Here is a 16,594-nt window from a genome sequence, read left to right on the forward strand (position 1 = left end):
TATCATTAACATGGTAATCAGTAATTTATCCCAGCGTAGTTTTTTTTTATATTGTAACACAGGAAAATGCTACAGTGGAAATCCCTGTCTTTTGCTGACCTCTGCAAACACGTGTTGTCTAGGCCATTATGCACTCATAACTTAAAGCCTCTGAGAAAATTTGGTCAAAGCGACATGGCCGCTTGATTCACAGAAGCAGCAAGTGATTTGAGAATGAATGCTAAATACCAGGGAGTGATATGTGGTATAATCTCCCTGTGATGCCATGTGTTGCTGGCTGGATGGTCATTATCTTGTGGAACAGGAGTATAAGGGATTCCATCTTGTTAAACTGATATCACCGTAGGAGTGGTAGACGCGTCTGCCTTCCTTGTGGCATGTAAGAGAGCAGTGGAATTATGAGAACTGTGTCTCCATATTGAGTAGATGACTAAATGAAGCAAACATTGATTTGCTTAAGCATATAATGTCAATTATTACGGTTATGTGAATACACTGTAATCAGCCACACTACCACTGTCATATTTTCTACCCATATCTCTTATATTTTGGGAAACAGCCTTTAAATTAGGTTTTTACCACGTTGTACCTTTACCACGCATTTTTTACCATGCATGTTTTTAGAACGCATATGCTTTTACAACATATGCCTTTACCACGCTTATAAGGTAAGTTCAGGGGTGTGGGGGGTCTATCCCCCACAAATACATTGTTTATATATATAAATATCTATATAAACAATGCGTGGTAAAGTCATACGTTGTAAAAGCATATATGATCTAAAAAAATGCGCGGTAAAGGCATGCAGAGTATTTCCCAGCGTTGTTCCGTCAGAGAACCTTATATTTTAGAATATTTCATAAACTTATGAACTCAGCACATACGAAACACACAAGACGAATAGTCTTTATCTATTGGTGGATATGAACCTCGGGAATTGAAGTGGGATTCTCCAGTAAATGGCAGTAGGTAGTATATATCACTCGTGCATAGGCAGTAGCAGAGAAAATCTGATTTTTGCATTAGTCAAAAATGGCTGACACAGTAAGATAGTTATACTGATGTTAGTGAATATACAATCAATCACTAGTTATTGCGATGTCAGTGGATATACAAATGGTCAGCATGAAGGGAAATTCAAAGAGAAAAAGTGGGAGGATAAGTAACTTATTGAAAGGGCATGAATTAGTGAGGAAGACATTTTTGGCAGCAACTAATGATTTAGAAAGATGTAGCATCTTTTGGGTTGATTCCTTTAGCCCTTGGTTTTTTTGTTTTAGACAATTCAGTCATTATTTTGAAACATATTCACACATCTAGGTTGAGTTCTGAGGGGTAGTTCTCGCTCACCATCATGTCGTTGCAGTGTAGGTCTCCCAGGCACAGCCTCCATTGAGTGCTTGCTGCACATTGTGTTCAGGAGTAGCAAATGCTAGCAGGAAATATTTGGTGAATGAAGAAGCTGCATTGAAATGTTTTCCTTCAATAAATGCAGCACATTCTGTGTATTAACCATGTCAACCAAATGCTTTCTTGAAATATGTTAAGACAAGTGTGTTATACTTGCCTGGATTAAAATACTTTTATCTACGTGATGATTTATTTTGCAGATTTATAAAATGGGAAAAATCATTGCCCCTAATGGATCAATGATTTTGCCATAGACACAGAAAGGGATAAATCATTTTTTAAATCAGGCCTCTGGTCTGTAATTATATCATTAGTAAACAGTGTTACCCCACGAATATTTGTCAAGAGCAAATGCTTTGCGTATGCACATGTTAAGAGCACCTTGTCCATTGTTTGAAGGTTAACAAACGAACATGTATGTCCCTAACTGTGATTCCACTGCACTCTATGCCACTATACTCTACGCCACGTCACACTATGCCACTCTACACCATTGCGCTCTACGTCACTACACTCTACCCAACTGCATTCTATGCCAATTCACTCTGTGACACTGTACTCTACAAGACTGCACTCTCTGCCACTCAACGTCACTGCACTCTATGTCACTCTATTCTACTCTGCACCACACTATTCTACTGTGCACCACTCTACTCTACGCCACTGCTCTCTGTGCCACTCTACTCTGTGTCACTCTATGGCACTGCATTCTACTGGGCATCACTCTATGTGGCGCCACTGGAATCTACTCTGCGCCACTGCTCTCTCCTCTGCACCTTTACTCTGTGCCACTGCACTCTACTCTGCATCACTCACCTCCGTATCACTGCACTCTGCACTACACCACTCTATTCTGGGCCACTGCACTCTACTCTGTACCACTCAAATCTATGCCACTCTAGTGGACTCTACGCCAATGCGCTCTACCCCACTACACTCTGCATCACTCCATGCCACTCCAATCTATTCTGCACCACTGCACTCTACACCACTATATGCCACTGCACTCTACTCTACACCACTCCACTCTATCCGGCACCACTCCATGTCAATTCACTCCCCTCTGAAACAATCTACTCTACGCCACTGCAATCTACTCTGCACCACTCTATGCCACTCTACTGCGTCACTGCATTCTATGCCAATGCATTCTACAATACTTTACTCAAAACCAATGCACTCTATGCCAATCTACTCTGCACCACTGTAATTTACGCCACTTCACTTGAGGTCCCTCAACTCCACTTTATGACCCTACACTCTACAACACTTCACTCCATGATGTTCTGCTCCATTAAACTCTACTCCACTCTTTTCCCCTCCACTATATAACACTCTATGCCACTCTGACATTCTACGCAACTCCCTCTATGCCATTCCATTCCACTTTACTCAACTCTATTATACAACACACTGCTCCACAACACCCTTTGCCACTCTACTCGAGGTCACTCGACTCTACAACAATACTCCACTCATTGCAAGTCCACTCTCCTGCACTACTCCACTCTATGCCACTCCAATCTACGCCAATCTGCTTCACTCTACAACACTCTGTAGAATACCCTCTATGCCACTCCACACTGTTCTACACCAGTCCAAGACATTCTATGCTACTCCACTCTGACACTCTACTTCACTCAGCTCTACTCCACTCTACGCCCTTCCACTCTACGACACTCGACTCCCTCCATGACACTCCACGTTACGCCACTCCACAACACTCTACACCACACCACTCCACTCCACAACACTCCACTCCACTCTATGCCACTCAACTCTACTCCACTCTGGCCACTCCATAACACTCCACTCTACGACACTCTACTTTACCCCACTAACCTTTAGTCATGCTGAACAGCAGCCACGCTGGTAACAACATGCCTAAAACATATTGGCAAAGCCAATAGCTCTTGCTATAGACAAGACCTATTGGGTTTGCCAGTACCTGTTTCATGTTGAAATGTCTTCAAATCTTTGTATACAGAATTTTCATCAGTCACCCATTCTCCCTGAGTTACAGACCAGAGTGTAATAGTTAGCAAGTGACTCACTCACATCTACCCCTCCACTAACTTTTCCATTCACACAATCACACGCAAAAATTCCCCCACCAAGTAACAGTTGCATTAAGCTAATATTAAAGTCAGACTTATTTTGCTTTGCTAATGCATATATTTTCATAGTCAGTTTTCAAATTGACATTTAGTTTTCTTTCAACAGTTCTATCCCCTAATACAGCACCTACTTTACTGGCAGGTATATATTAAGACAATGCGTGTTACTCTAATAGAAAGAGACTGCCCATGTGTTCACTGATGAGTGATTCAGGGATTTTCAACATCAAAATATTTGAAGAAGCATTGTTTTATTTATTTATCACGTTTTGTATAGCCTGAACTGGACCCAAAGGAATCGGAGCACTTTTCAAAGTTGGCAAAGCAGCAGTTACACGAGTTACATATGGAGTAAATAAAAATACATGGAGTAAATACAAATACATAGTAACAGTATATACAAAAAGTATAAAATAGTAGGATATGTGGACGATATTGTTCTGAAGTAGTTACGGTAGGGTGTTGCGAAGTGCAGCAGTTAAACGAGTTACATATGGAGTAAATACACAAGTTGCCTATGGAGTATATACAAGTACATAGGAACAGTATATGCAAGAGGTATACGATAGACATTAGGATATGTGGACTATATCATTCTGAGGTAGATACAGTAGGGTGTTGCGAAGGTGGGGAGAATAGAGGCACAGTTAGAGATATTACCTGTTTTTAAGTTTCTTGCTTTAGCTGTGGTAAGAAGGGGCACAAAGCCGAGTGGAAGGACTATAGAGGGAGCAAGGTCGTTTGTAAAATTTACAGAAACAAAGGACACTTTGCCACACAGGTTACTGCAGTGAGAGAGAGTGGATTAGAAAGTGGGCACGGGGTCGAAAGTATCAGAGGCATCTGTGCTTCAAGTGGATTGTGCAAAGTGTGCTTCACTAGTGTGAAGCAACAACAAGCAACAAAACCTATTCCCTAGACTCTCTAGCAAAGCATGCTTGAGCACACATGAAAAAACATTTACTTCCTTTCATACTGTTGGCCATAATCTTCTGGAAAACTGTGTCAGGACTGCAGGACTCTGCAATCAAATTGATCACTTCTTTTTTAAAGGATAGATCACAGTTGGTCCGACTTACCCCTTTCAGTTCAGCTAAAACTCCAATTGAACTGTGGGGGTACCTCAAGGTTCCTCCCTCTCTTCACACCGTTTCAATTTATATATCCGTCCCCCTCGTGCACTTTCTAAAAAAAATGAAGGTAAAAAAATATTATGCAGATGATGTGCAGCTTCTTTTAACAATTGATAACACCCCTGAATCTAAGAAATTCTTCCAAGACACAATTTTGTTCATCCAGGATTGGATGAACAGCAACCATTTAAAACTAAACTTTGACAAAACAGAGATAATTATTACCAAAAATAAGCTAGACCTTTGGAACCCCTCTTTTTGGCCCTCTAAGATGGATACTCTACTCCCCCCACCCTCCTCCCTGAAGTTAATAAAAAGCCTCAGCGTCATCGACAAGGATCTCTCTCTGAAACCTCAACTTGGATCGGTGATTTCATCCTACTTTGTACAACTCAGCAGAAACTAAGAAAAAATCTTACTGTTGAGGCACTGGCTCAAGCCATAATTACCCTGGTTATATCAAGAATAGATTATGCTAATTCTTTTTACCTGGGCCTCCCTGATTGCCTCCAATGCAGCCTCCAAATGTCCAAAACCAGGCTGCTCGGTTGATTTTTGAACTTCCCAGACATTTTCACATCTCTCCAGTTATAAAACAACTCCACTGGCTCCCGGTTGCTCAGAGATCTGCCTTTAAAACATGATGCATCATATTTAAATCCCTCAGCATGAAAACCCAAGCCTTCATAAAAACTTGTGTCCAAAAGTACATTCCTATTCAACATCTAAGATCTACCCATCTGCAATATCTATTGATCCCCTAATTCAATATAAAAAGTACAGGCAAATCCAGATTTTCCGTTATTGCCCCCCCCCCCCCCCCCCCCAACCTGGAACTATTTGCCATTGAAAATTTGGATGACCCCCAACTATGGGAAATTTAGATAGCTTTTAAAAAATGGCTCTTTAAGCAAACTTACAAATAACATCCTGAAGCTGCCGCCTGGGTTAGGTTATTTCAGCACCAAGAAACTGTCTGGTATGTGCGCTCAACAAATGGTAGTAACAAAACATAACACTGCTCCAGTTCGAAAGAGCGCTGAAAAGCACATTTTCAGAAGGGGAGACTTTAACTCACAATTTATTATTTCATCTTGCAGGCTTGTATGGAATAACACTCATTAATTTTTAGTTACTTCACCATGGATATACGCATTGTGTGCCCGATTCACATAGAACATCAGCACTTGCGGCAGGATCTCCGCAGTGAGAAATTGCAGTACGGAGATCCCTCCGCGAGTGCGGAGATCCCACCATGATTGCAGGGTCTCCGCCACGAGTGCAGAGAATCTTTGTGAAGCTGGCCGTGTTTTATGTTGTTGTTTCGAGCAAACCTTGTTTGTACCGGTATGTTTTGGGTACTTGAAATGTTTATTTTCCTGCAATCTACAATAATTTCCTCAGTCACTAGGAGTGTATATCACGGGGTTGAGTGGTGCAAAGGAACGAATGAGAAGAGGAGTGAGAGGGCTTGGCTGGGTACCCACAAGAGGTTGTTCACCCCCTTGGTCTTTGGTGTGGACGGGTCTAGTGTATCCAAGTGCCTACATACATGATGGCTTCACTTCCCGCTGCTGTCCCTTTGAGTCATCGCAATGACGCCTTTCACTGCAGAGAAGAGGAATCAAAAAACCCAATACCAAAGGTTCATGGCAGCACTTGTGGAATTTGAAAAGTTTCATTCATTGTGTGCCCCCGTCCCTCGGATTAGTCATGGAAGCGGCTGCCAGCGGTGACAGGCCTCCCACTCATCTCTCAGAGGCTTCCGCCTAAATTGCTCCATGTTGGTCTATCCCAGTGTTTGATGAAATATTGATCTTTCGTCCCTGTGGTACTGCTAGAAACTTTTACGTTCATGATGAGCAATTTTGAAATGTTACATCAAAGCACCGACTGACTGACTCCTGACTGCGCCTTTCACTTCTGTGGTCTTTTAAAAGTAAACTCCAGCTCCCTTCCAGCGCACTAAAAGTAGTGATTCTTCTGAGACTACATCATAGCAGCGAATTTCAAAATGAAATCCAAGTTCCGAATTGAAAAGGAAACACTCCTGTCAAGCTTGCCTCCTATTTCTTCTTGTCTTAAAAAAATAAATCACACATAGATGGGCAGACAACAAATGCACATGTGCTGCGATGAACCCAAGCCCCTTTTTAATTTAAGTAGCTTTTATTTCAGACGAACTAGGTTAGTTTATGTAAGAAACTGGGTTATTAGTTAAGAAGGGTGGGAGCCCCACTGAAATAATAATACACAGTCCATCTCAGGGTGAGCTGTAGAATTCACTAAATAAATCTGTGCTTAAACCTCTGGTAACTTGGCAAAAAAGCAGTCAGTCTTAACTTAAAGGCAATGTGCAAAGTATTTATGCAGCACTCCTACTGTAATAAAGTGAAAACAGAAGAAAAAAATCCCAAACCAATTTAGTTTGAGTTATTGGTGTTGCATAATTATTTGCAAAGCCAATAGCTCAAACTTTCAGTAATGCGAGACTTATTGCATTGCAAATGCTTTACCTTTGGTATAATCGCGGCACCCGCGCTTTACTTTTAATGTTATAAGTAAAGCGCGGGTGCCGCGATTATACCAAAAGTAAAGAAATAGATGTTTTTCTATTCCTTTACTTTTGGTACAATCGCGGCACCCACGCTTTACTTTTAATGTTATAAGTAAAGCGCAGGTGCCGGATTATACCAAAAGTAAAGAAATAGATGTTTTTTTCTATTTCTTTACCTTTGGTATAATCGCGGCACCCGTGCTTTACTTATAACATCAAAAGTAAAGCGCGGGTGCTGCGCTTATACTAAAAGTAAAGAAAAACAAGTGACGCGCGCGTCACGCCTGCGTCTGGGCATGATCATAGCTCCTCGCACGGCCTATTGGTGTCTTTTACGCGCTTGGTGCACGTAATAGACACCAATAGGCCATGGGAGGAGCTATGCGTGCCTCTCGGGCCAATTGCATGCAGTCTTTTAGAATAAGACACACGCAAAGGCCAATGGGGGAGCTGAAAAGGAAACGCACGAGCGTGTGCGATTCCTAGGTCAGCTTGATTTCCCCCAGTGCAACACAGGTCGCGAGACCTAAAAATGCAATTAGTACGACCGGAAATATGAGTTTTGAAAGATTTAGGTGGAAATATTGCAAACAAAGCACAAACTGCCACTCACGGTCAACTGGTTGTGCTGGTCTAGGGGAACGTCACAAGTTCAGGCCAACCAAAATGAAGCTCAGGTCAGATACAGGAACCAGGTTTGTCCCACTAAAAACGTACTTTTTCAAGTCCATGGAAGGAGCTGGCATTCATGTTGGGGGTACCGTGAGAAGGTCTTTATCAGCGCCAAGAGCAGGTTGGTCATCCCCGGCAGTCACTGTTGTAGCACAAAGAGCTGTTTGTCGCTGAAGCTTTATGTTGGTGGTCGTTGCGGGCTGTCGCTGTGGGCGCGCATCCCGGACCTGCTAGAGCTTCGCTTTTGCAGTTGTCACAGGTTCTTGGCGCAAAGAGGTCATTTCACAGTCGCCCAAAACTTCTGTATCTTCATCTTTACTATGGGAGGAGTACTCTCTGATGCCAGCCAAAGGTTCAGAACTGGAGGGTAACTCTTGGGTATCAGGACTCACTTCAGCAGATGTTAGCAGCAGGGTCCAGGCAAGTCCAGCTGTTTTTGGCCTCTGGAATCTTGTTGTATCCCTGTAGCTCATACAGGAGGTCAGCCAACTGACCCTTGGAGTCACTTGTGTGGAGCCAGGGTTCAAATCAAGCTGGTCCAATATTCTTTCTTCAGAGACCAGGATAGTCCTTCTTATTCTTCCACAGGTCCAGGAGTGTTCTGATGAGAGGCTCTGAAGATGCTACCTTTATACCTGGTTCCAGCCTTTGTGAGGGGGAATTCCTTGCTCTACCCCGAAAACTGGTTATGGTCAGTTATACCCCTGGTTCTGGCTCCACTCTGTTTTTGATAGGAAAGGCAAGGGTAGGTCTGGTACCAGGTTTCAATGTGTGTACTGCAGGCAGGGAGGGTCCTTTTAAAGTGTAATCAGGGCAGGGCACAACTCCTTCCTAGCCATCCAGTCAGGAAGACCCTCTCCCTCCACACCTAGGCCTCTTTTGTCTCATTGTCTGAAAGCAATACACAAGACACAACAGGAGAACCATTGACAGTCATGTGACTGTGGACTGAGGCAGAAAGCCACATTTGGTTTAGGGCAGAAAAAATGACAACTTTCTAAAAGGGGCATTTTTGCAATAGTTACCTAAAATCCGACCTTATCATTAAGGAGGACTTTAAATGGCAATTAATTTGAGTGTAAACAGAATATCTCTATCGGGTCTCATCCTAAAATTATCATTTATCAAGCACACTAAAGTAAATCAGTTTTAGTCTATAGGAGAGATAGCCTTACGACAGTGAAAACTGACTTGGGGAGTTTTTTTACTGTCAGGACATGGAAAACTTGGGTGAGGATGTGGTGTAACAGACAGAGCTACTGACTTAAAAACTGGAGAGCCATGTTCGAATCTCAGCATTGGCTCATCATCCTGTGATTCTTGACAAATAACTTAATCTCTCTGTGACTAAAAAAAAAAGTATGCATGTGTAATGAACTGGTGCTTATGTAAAGCGCTCCAGTACCTTCAGGTTGAGTTCATGCTATATAAAACTGCAAAAAAAGCACACACCCTACTTTTTAAATACCAGGCACCCTGCCATAGGAGCTTTAGGGCCTACCTTAGAGGTGAATTGTGAGTATTAAAAATGGAGATTTAGACTTGGAAAAAGTTGATTTTGCAAACTCGAAATGGCAGTTTAAAACCGCACTACAGGCGGCTGCAGTCACAGGCCTGAGGCATGTCTTGCAAGCTACTTTTGTGGGTGCCACAATGAGTGCTGCAGTCCACTAATAGCATTTAATTTACAGGCCCTGGGTACATGTAGTGCCATATATTAGGAACTTCCAAGTAAATTAAATGTACTGATCAGTTGTAGGCCAATTTTGTCATGTTTTCAAGGGAGAGCACCTTACCACTGGTTAGCAGAGAAAGTGCACATAGTCCTAAAAGCCAACAAAAACAGTTTCAGCAAAGGAAGGAAAGGCTAAATCTGGGGTGACCCTGCAAAAAGGGTCAGATTCAACAGATTATAATTTCAGATAATGTTTTTTTCCTGGGTACCCTGTTACAGTCTGTTCGATTCCATTGTTTTACACTATGGCCATTCTTGCTTTTATTTGTTGCTTCTCAACACCATTTTAAAGATTGCTTTAATTTCTTACTTTATTTGGTTTAGTGGTTTTGTCAGTCTGTTTTCTTTTTTATTAGCTTCTTTCCTACCCTTTTCTTCGAGATATGAGCCTGGGCTATTATTGCTCTTGCTCCTGATCAAGGCTACTCTCTCTCTCCTACTGGAGGTCCTCTGCCAGCCATTTTTGAGCAGTTGTTTGCACGTTCGGTGCAGGAGGCACTTCAAAGCCACGCTTAACGCAAGTTCAACAGGGCCGGACTTGGACACCGGACCCTACCCATCATCACCACTGACCCCTGCCTTAAAAAATCATAAAATCATTCAGCATTGCAATCTTATGTCAACTGTGGAGTTCCTATTTATTGCTAAATGCTCAGTTAAGATATTACTTCACCACTATTAGTATCTTAGGAAATGCAAAAAACGCAATTCTGCTGAAGAATTGGTTCAAGGCACTCCTTCGGCCTTCGTGTTCTTTCCCATCACTGTGCTCTGGCTCACTAGCCATGAGCATCCTACAAAATCTTTGTTAATCAACCTGAGGCAGAGAACAATATGTAGTTGCCCCATCCCAGTTTTTCTCTGGAACTTGCCATGTAATACCTTAGGTGAAAGCAGCAGATATGGCCTAGTAGAAAACCGGTGATCTCCCTGTCCACAAGAGATAAAGGTCAGTTCTCAAAAACAACCAACTGGAACATACATCTGTTTGATGGGATTGCTTCCCAGTCACATGTCTAATCAGGAAAATAAGCAAAAAAACATTTATCCTTATTCAAGAACTTTCAGGTCTTACACACTGGTCACTTCTATAACCTCTTCACAAAAATGAAATGTCCATTTCGTTTATAACAAAGTAAGAAAGATTTGGGGACACATTCTAATACAATCTCTCTCCACAGTTGACTTCCTCTTCCCTTGTCCTGAGTGACCTATAGATTGATTTTAACATCACTAAACTTACGTCAGCATCACCAGGAGACCTCTGTCCAGCACACACTTTTAAATTCATAATTTCCTTTCTGATTCCACTCGTGTGCTCATGCTAAAGAAACTGATTCATCCTATTTCTCTGTGTACTTCACACAGAGGGAAGTCACTGGGTTTCTCCTCATTGACATTCTCTGCGTTCCTTTCTGAGCAGACATGCAGGTTTGTAGGCACTATCTATGCACTAGGTAGATCCTTCAGTCCTTTCAGAAGAAAGTGTAGACTTCAGGTGATGACCCCTCCCCTCTGGGAGACAGGCTGTCAGGCAAACGCTAGCCCTGATTAGACAGCAGCTGTGAGTACTCTGTGGGGCATTCCTGCCTTGCGCAAGAAGAACTTGGAATCGGAACAACTTGAGGTGGTTTGCGTCCACACTTTTTACACATTTTCCATATGTGAATTCTGTGTCTCAAACTTCTGGACTAGTTTGGTTCTCTTCTCAATTGACCTTTTCAGGCTGCTTTCCAAACAGAGGTTTTGTGTAAAATTATGCTTCTCAAAGCAAGTAGGACTGAGGCTGTCTCCAAGCAGAGGCACACACCACATGGTCAAAATAAATTTTTCTGCATTTCGCTGTCATCAGCCTTTTTAAAGCAGTAATCACAGTGGACTTAAGGGCAGGCCTGACCTAGAAACTTCCTCACCTTGCACAACAGAAACTGCACTCCCAACCTTAACCCCTTACATTAACCAAAGTGCAGTGCTCAGGAAGAATGAATCAGCAGCCCCTTCCTAATAAAAACCTTTATGGAATTTCTAAAGGGTACCCTGTCTCCATCCTTCTCGTTTCAGTGTCTGGATCTTGACCATCCAGCCACAGGAATGAAGACAATGCATTTCCACTGTCTTGGGAAGCTGCTTTCATCCTTTATTCAGGCGCGCAACACCCATAGGGCTAAAAGGGCTCCGCTCACACCCCCACCTCCCCCAGTTGTGTGTTTCAGCTCGGGCAGCTGCAGCTCGAGCTGCTGTGGGCTCGCCTGGCAGTGTCTGAAGTCTTATCTCCGGCACGCCTGAGTTTTTCACAGGTCTTTAAAGACCATTTGCATATTTACATACCTTTGTAAACTGGTTACCGAGGCTTTGTTTTTTTCTGGTTTCAGTACCCCTTGGGCCCCCACTCCGCCTATTCCTTACATTTGTATTTTACTTTTACTGCTCTAGTGTGAGAATGCATTTCATGAAAAGAAATATAAAATAAGGTTACCAACAGAAAAATGCCAGCCATTTGTTGTTTAAAGTGCCTGAAAGACCTCATCTTGACACTAAATAGGGTTATAAATAAAATAGTATGTATTCATTTGTAATGTGACTTTTCTGTCTTTGTTCCCTTTAATTATCAGTCATGGATCATTCAGGCAGTCCTAGAACACAATTAAAAAGGCTTTCTATTTATATTTGCTGTTCCAAGTATGCACAGATAAGTGCTGAAAATAGGCTTTAGGTGACTTCCTATTTTTGTACCATCTGGGACATCTATATAATGAGCTGACAACCCTAATCAAAGACTGAAAGTTTGTTGCAGGATGAGCACAATATTTATTTCCTCCACCCTTAGTCCCTGGAACCTGAAACCGTACTCTAGCCCTCAATAACATGCTGAGCTCCTTCAAATGTCTGGGAATGCACCCTGCATTCAGACAACTCACTCCTCATTCTCGTCCTTCACTTTCATGCTCATCCTGCACTCACAGCGATCACAATGTACTCACACTTATCACCATGCACTCATGTAACACTTCACTCACCTCCTCCTCCTCACTGCTCACTCTGCAACCTCACTCAAACAAGCCCTTCACTAACCATACATTCATTCGTCCCACTCTACACTTACATCGCACCCAAATTTGTATGTTCACCTCACTCACCCTGCAATCACTCCTCTCACCCTACTCTCACACTGTTGCATTGCTCACCATGCACTCCTGTCACCCACACAGCACAGAGGGTTAATGTGCCTGCTACAAAGAACATGTACCATACAGATAACAGAACTGAGTGTGAGTAAACTACGGGTAGCCCTATAAAAAAATGAAATGTTTATCAGAAAGTGGCTATAGAGAGATGAGGTGCGTTGTTGGCGAGTGGTAGTGAGGGAATTCCTGGACAAGGAGGAAATGGGAAGGGGCACCAAAAAAGACTTGCACCGTGTGCGACCAGTGTTAGTGCCAGCCCTAGCTGGGAGTCTTAGCCTGCCCTCCGCCCGCAACTGCCCCCCCAACCCCTAAAGTTTGGGTCTAGTTGCACCCATGCCTCCATCTTGTTTCATGCTTAACCAAGATAATCCAAAATAGATCCCACTGGCTTCACTACCTCGCCGCATATCAACATCCAGAATCCTTCTACGACATAAGTACAACATACTCCACATGCATTTGACATACACACAGAATGCCAGTACACAGTTCTGGGCTACACATAACAGATGAATATTACTCAAGCTGGGTAGGCTACTCTCTCACTGACAGACTAAAGCCCTGGTCATACTATAAATCACAAAACATGGTATGCTCTCACCCTCGCTTTATGTGCTCCACTCCAGACAGAGGCGGTAGTCCTCTGTCCACTATAAGGGCAAGCTTGGTACACCTCACCAGGTCACAAGAGAGGTCCTGGCTCACGTTTTGTCTGAGATAGGCCTGGACCTCTGCTCATACGCTAAATTAGCTGTTGCGCTAGAGCCAGAATGAAAGTAAGGATACCAAATTCACATGCAGTGAGGCACCTAGGCTAGGAGTACGTGCCAGTTCATCATCCAGGAAACATTTCCGTCCCAACAGGTAGGAAGACAAACCATCCAGGATGATAAGAAGATAGTGAAAGGGTGGGGTTAAATAACTTTTCTGAATTTCATTAGAAAAGGAGCAATTCTGAGGTATAAAGGGAAGTCATTCCAAAGTTTCTGCCCATATGCCAAAAAAGGCTCTTTTGTGTGGGTGGAGATAGAGATGTCACAGCAGTGTATGGTGGAAGCGTGGATTTGGATAGAAGGAAATTTGCTAAAGGGAAATATTAACAAACAGATCATTCTTGTCAGTTGCAGGGAGACGCAGTGGTGTCGCCTCCTGGCCTCTCGATCTAGGATCTTGCCCTCTGCTGATGAAGATGGATCAAAGTCCTGAAGTGAAACTCGATGCGGACCCCTGCTGTGCTGCGGTCTCTTCAGCATGTTTCGTTTAGCTGAGTCTTTGGTAGAGCCTGTGTTGCCCCCGGCAGCTGTAGGTTATACCTGGGCTGTGACATTGTTGGTAGGATCCCGGCGGTGCACTGCAGCTCATGTTACCTGGATGCCTAGTAACCGTGGGCCTTTGAACCCTTTTGCATCCCATTCTGAATAAAACCATCTGCAGCACAGTATCTATTGCCCACCGTTCCCTTTTTGACCTCTGACCCCAGGTTCTCAAAGACTAAACTCTGCTCCACCACTGTATGTCCTTGGTGATTAGGGAGACAGTGTTTAATTGGTGAGTAAAGGTGACTGCTCATTTTCCCTTCTTGGCCCAACGCTTTGTAACCCAACTCCTTTCTCTATTATACCTGCATCCAACCAACATAATTTGCGAAAATTGCTAAAAAGATAATCATTAACAGCTCTCAGTTTCTTCTCCGACTTCCTCTTCCACTCGGCACCAAGTAACTTTCTTTGTAAATGAGTGCGCTGTAGCAATCGCCAATTAATTAGAGGGGCGCCAACAGTATGGAAAGCACAGCAGAAGCGTGAGAGCAAGAAGGATTGATAACCATTGATGCTTTCCCAAAAGCATCGTCCTGGGAAACATCATAAGTGTGCACATGCACAGTACTTGCGAGTCTCAAAGGACCGAAGCATGCTTCGAAGGCCATTCTAGCATCAGGCATGAGCTGTGCCGCAACTTAAAGTGTTGCGAAGTGCACACCTGAATCCAGACGTCTAACGTCTGTGCAGAAGGACGTGCCTAATGCTGTGACTGATACATGTACGCATTGCGTGCACTGTGTATGAATATAATAGACATGCGTGTGCTTTAAGGCAGGTCGTAGCCCGTGCACATGAATAGGCGTAAGTTACACGTCGCATGGTGGATGCTGCTAAATAGAACATTGGGAATCGGCCCCAACGTGTCACCTTTAACCCTTGGCTTTGACTGATGGGTAAACTGTGCTTTTAGGGACGTTGCAACTTTTGCTCGACTCCGTTGATCTGAAATGACGTTGGAGTTGTGTTGCGGAGTTGGGCACGTGGCGTGGGCTATACGATGTCCCGGCGTGCGTCTGTCTTCAATAAAGTTTGTTTGAGAACGTGACTCTTTACATATGTCCTACCTACTCACTTCATCTGTTCCGAGGGGACGCTATGGTTGTTGTACTTGTTCCATCGCCTCCTGAAAGCCGCCACCTGTTCGTACAATACGTTATTTGCCTCGTGTCTCTGGCTCTTACAAGAGCGGCAGCTGGGATTCCAGAGCGCCTCTTATCAGGATGTGCTGCTGAGTGCCGCTTCAGGAAGTACGGATAACAAGGACCGGCAGCGGCTGCTCGTCTCACTGGAGCCGGGGGAGAGGAATGTCTGACGCGTGAGAGCCCTGCTGCGCCTGTAGGGTAAGAGAAACGAGCCGGAAGTGCTGACAAAACCAAGAGATTTGGATTGTGTTATACTACACTAAGGGCTTTAAGTGGGGTGAAGAACTGGGGAGTCTCTCAAAGGGGTGTGGCCGATGTAATTAAGGGCATGGCTTAAAAAACACCCAAGCTAAACAATCTGTGCTTAGCATAGTGTGCCGCCCATTTAGTATTTTGCTGCTTCTATCATTGCACCCATATCTATAATACAACAAGTAATATTACACCTACAACAATTCAGGACTATTGGCTTTGCTAATGGTTGTTAGTTGCATGAGATAAATAGGCAACAACTATGGCTTAGTTGTATGTAGTATTGAAAATGCTTCCATTGTGAAATGATGAGACTGAAAGAATAATAATGAGTCTCTTTGAAGTTACATCAAAGGCAGCGAAGGGTGATACTGCTGCACAGTTAAAAAAAAATACCCTGAGGGTGGGGGCAAAAATGGCGAGCCCGAAAGGGAGCCATCTTATCATCTTCTTTTAAGAACTGCTGGTAAGACCCGGCCCACTTAAATCCCTGAACACACAGGTAGATGGTAGTACAAAACTGGGAAAGAAAGTTTAAAGATTTTTTTTAAGTAGTTCTTTGGCATGTTAAGGAAGTGCTTGATGATTTTGTTTCCATCCTCCAATGATGATTACTATTGATTCTGCATGTGCTCCTTGATAACTTTACTCGCTCTCATGTTTTATAGTTGCAGCCTGCATGTACGTCACAGATGACGAGGCGAGCAGCTGGGTCATCCATGTACCACCAGGCCTGTCTTTTAAGAGGGGTGTTGTGGCCAAAGCCACTTTGGAAACTTGTACAGCTCCCTTGAAAGCCAAGCAATGTTGGTAGGAAAACACAATAACAACGAAAGGAGAAGGCACGCGGAACTGTTTGCGCTGACTGAGAAAAATCAACTACGTTTATGCCCGGAGGCTGAATAAATGACCTCTTACGGTTGTCCTAACACCCAGATAGGGCGAGACTATCGTTAGAGTGGAATCACACTCCAATTGTGGTCATATCTGAAAAGAAGAGATCGATTACAAGCATATTGAAGCTTCTGTTTATTTTGAAGAGATAAACAGCCTTAACTTGTTCGAGACC

General features: G+C 43.4%; 1 protein-coding gene across 9 annotated transcripts in view; it reads left to right on the plus strand.

Annotated features, from left to right (window-relative positions):
- Window positions 1-16,594, plus strand: part of PAM (peptidylglycine alpha-amidating monooxygenase) — a 1,234,044-nt gene that overhangs the window by 1,066,206 nt on the left and 151,244 nt on the right. The gene's annotated exons all lie outside the window — the stretch shown is intronic.

Source organism: Triturus cristatus, chromosome 2_1, assembly GCF_964204655.1.
Source record: "Triturus cristatus chromosome 2_1, aTriCri1.1, whole genome shotgun sequence".
NCBI lineage: Eukaryota > Metazoa > Chordata > Amphibia > Caudata > Salamandridae > Triturus > Triturus cristatus.